The sequence below is a fragment of the Zonotrichia albicollis genome, chromosome 1 (assembly GCF_047830755.1).
Source record: "Zonotrichia albicollis isolate bZonAlb1 chromosome 1, bZonAlb1.hap1, whole genome shotgun sequence".
NCBI lineage: Eukaryota > Metazoa > Chordata > Aves > Passeriformes > Passerellidae > Zonotrichia > Zonotrichia albicollis.
The window spans coordinates 65069224-65074478 of NC_133819.1; the positions used below are offsets into that span (position 1 = coordinate 65069224).

General features: G+C 42.4%; 1 non-coding gene across 1 annotated transcript; it reads right to left on the reverse strand.

Annotated features, from left to right (window-relative positions):
* Positions 1 to 4582: 4582 nt before the first annotated feature.
* TRNAY-GUA (transfer RNA tyrosine (anticodon GUA)) lies at positions 4583 to 4672 on the reverse strand. The gene is given in 2 exon segments: positions 4583 to 4618; positions 4636 to 4672. It is a non-coding gene; the product is annotated as a tRNA-Tyr (tRNA).
* Positions 4673 to 5255: the final 583 nt, after the last annotated feature.

A 5255-nucleotide genomic window follows, 5' to 3' on the forward strand; every position in this document is an offset into this window, starting at 1 on the left:
ATTCCTGAGAAATGGAAGGGTAGTATGCTGCAGGAAAAAAGAATGATGAAACATCTCGATATGCAGGAAAAAAAAAAAAGGAGGCAGGATGCTTAGCATAAAGGCACAGATACACAGACAAGGACTCCCTTCTTAGGAACTGGCAGCAACACAATACACCCATCTCAGAAACTGGACAGACAGAATTGGTTTGCAGTGCTGAAGAATCATCTGGCACTGCTTTCTATGAGGAGGCTGATGTTCAAGTAGTAGCAGCTTCATTTTCACAGCAGACATCTTTAAGTAGTCAGGTAAGTAACCCCAGTGCTGCAGTAAGAATGCTGAGAATCTTCTAGGAAATTAGGCCAAATAGCTACAGCACCTCTGCACTGAGGAGTAATTGAACACTTTGATATGATAATTGATTATAGTGCGTTGATTAAAGATGACAAGAAAGCATACATTCTCCAGATGACTTTCAAATTACAAAGCCACAAACTTCAAAGCTTATTTGGACTCACACAACAAAACAGATTTTGTTATTTACAATGTAAAAAAAAGTACCCTCTTAAATGAGGCAAGAATTTTAAATCAGTAAATGGTGAAATGGCACAACCTGAAATAAGGAAGTAATCAATGCTATCAAATGGCTTCAATCTGTCCTGAGAACTCTAATCATATCCAGATGATAGCATGGGACTGATTGGGTGTCTCTGGCAGCAATTCTTATCAAGGCCTGATTATAACGACGACAATAGGAAAAAGGAAAAATTGGTTGTTAGAGGGCGGTTAAGAAGGCCTGAAGAAATGTGCAAACAGTTGCTTAGTTTGCTGTAAATCTTATGTGGTATGGTAGATGCAAGTAAAGGCAGCAACCATTGTTGGTCATTTCCAGCCATGATGAGATGCTTTTCATAAATTCAGCTAAACACACACTGGAGGAGAGTTTTACTTCGTGGTAAAAGCAAACCAATTTGCAACCACTTGCAATTTCTACAAACTAGCAAATCATCAGCAAAGCATCTTGACTTGCTTCCTGGATTTAAAAGCTTTCTCAAGCTCTCCTTAATTGCACATTACTTTAATTGCCATGATTCTACCTCTAGAGCTGTAAGAGAATTGTGCAGTTGTTGCTATTGATTTATATTATTATTCCAAACAGGAATCAGCACCGTGTTTTCCTTGCCATAATAAAAAACTTTGCAAAGATATGATCCTGTACAGAGAGCTTTATCTAAATCTGCATGACCAGAGACAACAGGTGGCTACAAGAAAGCAATGACAGCAGAAAAATGTTACAGTGCTTAAAGGAAAGCAGTGGCCTCAGTACAAAATTAAGGCTTCAGTCCTATCACTGATGCAGCACTACATTTCTGGGCTGAAACCTGATACCAGAGCATGCAGCTCACATCCAAAATTCAGAGACTACCCAGCATCCTCTGAAATTTCTTTAAGGTTAATCAAATTTTCCTAGCCAGACCCTGCTTTGCTCAGTAGTTTCACATTGTGTCTGAATAAGCAATCCCTACAACTGAGCTTTCATGCAACCAGGTGAAAACAGGTGTCTAGAGAGAAGCTGGGATTAATTTGTATTGGAAAATCAAAACAAAGCTCAAGATACACAAAGTCATTCAATTCAAGTACAACTGAGAACCTGGAGTTATGCCAGTGCCAAAACTGCCCTTTTAATTTTTAACAAAAAGTTACTTTCAGGATGAGCACAGAGGAGACCAGCCACAAACCATGGAATGCTGCTTAGCAAAGGTGCAAAACATCCATGTAGGAAGAATTGTGGGTGCAGACAACTGGACCCAATTCACCTAGCTGTCCTGGAGAGGCGGAGTGCAAGCATTGCTCTTTCCTTGGGGGAGAAAGTACAGATATTTTGCCACATGTTTACACCAACTGTGTGAGCTTCAGTTTCTTCACTACGCGGTGTGGGTGTGCTGCTCCTAAACTAGGTGATGGGTTAAAGGTTTGATTAGGGACATGAGCTGAGACAAGAAGACAAAAAGACAAGTGTTTAGGAAAGTCCCACTCATCCCACTGATAACAAACACTATCTTGTCTAATGGGAGTGTACTACTACTGGTCTATCATGTCCCCAGCTGGTTACATTTTTGTTTCAGAGGTTTGACCTGTGGAGTGCCATTCCTCAGACAAGGACACAGCGACCTTCACAATGTCTGATGAATCAGAGGTGTTTGGCTGTGAGGGGAAGCTTGTTCAAGATTAAAGGAAGAGTTGAAGCTCATAATCAAAAAAGACAATACAATTTTTAAATGCTTCCCACCACACATGTGTGAGAAAAACACCAGGACTTTATTTAAATTCACATTTCTGGCTTCATGGCTACAATTGCTGGAACTTACTTTATAAAATTACCTGATGTGAATGCTGTTGAAGAGAAAGAGACAGAGTCAGTGTTGTCGCTGCATCAGTATGGGGCAGCACTGGCAGCTGAAATAGCAGTCAATGGAGCAGCCATGGGATAACAGAAGCTAACCACATCAGGTGGTGTTCTCCACAGGCCTCAGCTCTCCACTGGAGTGCAGCAACATGAGGGTGAATCCATGCTGGAACAATTTGCCTTCTTCAACCACAGAAAGAACACCTTTTGCAATGAAAACCTACTTCTAACTAATCCTTTCCCTTTATCCCTGTTTCAATCATTCCTTGTGCAACCCAGACTGAAATATTAAGTCAGGAAGATCTGCCTATCAACAAAATACCTGAGGCAGCCAGACTGCCCATCAGTCACTGCCATTCCCCAGTCTCAGGGAAAGCATTGGTCTCTTCCCTGACATGAGTACAAGGATTTACATGGCATGATTATTGGCAGCTTTAAAGCTTATTGTAGCAATTAACGGCATGAATCACAGAAAGGTTTCCACTTTGCTCACCAAGACCATAAAAGGCACATTGTAAGGAGGGAATCTGTCCCAGGTGCCTTAGGACAGATTTCTAATCCAGGTTAGTTACAAATATACCCGAGTTCTTCCTGTGACATCACCCAGGCCCCTCTCTGCCTCCTCACATAAACTGACTGCCAGATTCCCAGTGCAGACGATGCTGCTGTGCATCCTCTTCCCTAGGAGTCCTATCAGGACTGCAAAGGAATCTACTTGCCTCTCTCACCCCTGCTTTTACAGCCCCATCATGCTGTGGGAGGACCTGTGAAGGAATAAAGGGATGACCTGCCGACCCCCAGGGCCTGGCAAGCCAGTGTTGTTGCTGGGAGGAGAGGCAGAACTGCCTCCTCCTGTCCTGTGCCTCCCTGTGCCGAAAGGCCATTATGGCTATGAGGCTGTAAGTCTGTACTGCTTTGCAAGCTGAAGGGGAATTAATGCAGCTGGATTTGGAAGGACAAAGGAAACCAGTGTTGTACTATGATCGATGGTCATTGATCTGACACTAATTAGTTCAAAAAAACCCAACCTTTTAGAATATTGGAATTACATATAATCGCTTGATTATTCGTTCTAGCTGGTTTCTTGATGTATTTGGCTCCAACTACTAGAAAATATTTTTTACTAAGCACAATGAAAGGTAAGCAACTGAACAAAATTGCCACCTCCTTCTACCTTTGTTCAGCTTAGCACTGCACTTTGCATGAGGAGATGCTTTGCATGAGAAGCTTTGCATGAGCTTTGGGATTTAGATCCCTAATGTCATCTCGTCTAATGTAAACATATAAAACCCTCTAATCTTTTCTTTAATAAAGCTTCTTACAGACGTCTCAGAACTCATTGTGTCTTGTGAAAGTGAGTCAGTTTCCTGTGTGAAACAAAATTTTAACAGGTAGCAATGCCCTGTTTTCTATTCTCTGAAAGTTTCTGTATGAATGAGTCCTTAAAATGCCTTCTTAACCTGGCCTCTGGTGTCCTTTCTTAGCTCTCTTTCTTAAACATTTCTTTTGTACCAGCCCCAACCTTTACAATTCTCCATTGAAATGGATAGTTCTTGGAAATTATATACCTCAGGACAGCGTGCCCAGTGGTATTCACAACCCTTTCAGGAGGCCAATGATCATTGTCACATGTAGTCACTGTCTCAGACAGGTATCAGGACCTGAATGATCCTAGTGTTCCCATTTTTAGTCCCAGCTCTCTTAGCTCCCCACTGCCCCACTCAAACCTCACAACTTCAAGATGAAAGAGTGAGATAGGAAAAGAGGTGAAACCAGCAACAAGGGTGCTCCAATAATTGGACCTGCCCCCATATTCCACACTCCACTCAGGTAAAAGAAGCTTTGCAAGCTCTGCACCAGGCGTCTGCTCCAGTTCTCGAGGGTCTGTAGGTTTTGAACTTCTGCAGGAACAGAATCTCTTATGATGGCCATCAACTGAAAAGCTAGATTTCACTGAATATTCTCAGTAGGAAGGGACCCACAAGGATCACTGAGTCCAACTCCTGAATGGATGGTTCATAGAGAAGTGACACTGGTCACAGCACCACAGCTGTAACAACCATCTGAAATCAGACAAGGAAAATAGACTAAATTTCTCACAGGGTACAGAGTGGTTGGAAGGGGATGTTCTACAAAGGTGTAAATTCTGGGAAAAAGTGAAAGACAAAACTAAAAACAAACCTCAAAAATCTTTCCTTTGAGCCGGAGTTGAACCAGCGACCTAAGGATTACTTTACAGAGACAGCCTACAGTCCTCCGCTCTACCAGCTGAGCTATCAAAGGAAGGTACAGGAGTGCCAAGAATGAGTCAAGACTGCATCAACAATAGCCTTAGGCTCTAATGGGTCTCCATATGTATTGCTTTTCACAACCACAAAACAGTATCCAAAAAAAGGCACAAAGCTAACTCTCCTGCAAAATTGGATTTTGGTTACAAAACTGCCAGTTTCCTTTGCCAAATAGTTCACAGCTCTTGTAAGACTGTTGGTGGTGGTAGCGTTAAGGTTGGAGTTCGTCTCATGACCCATATGAAATATGTCTACAGCTTGACAGAGAAATTTGCCCACTCTTTGGTGACCTTGCCACATTTCCTAAGTTGAACCAGGAATAGAGGGAGACCTCCCCTCCACACTATTCTCCACAACAGTTCTCCAGCCAAATTAAATAATAAAATAGCAAATGAAACAGTTAACACCTCCCTGGCAGCCTCCATAGTGAATGCAGAGGAACAGAAAAGAAGGACAGAAAGGAATAACCACTGTGGTTTCAATTCAAATACCACCAACTCCCTCAGTGCATCTAAGACCCCTCAAACACAGATGAAGTTGCAATGTCTGGCATTGCAACCAGTGGCCTCCCCAGCCCC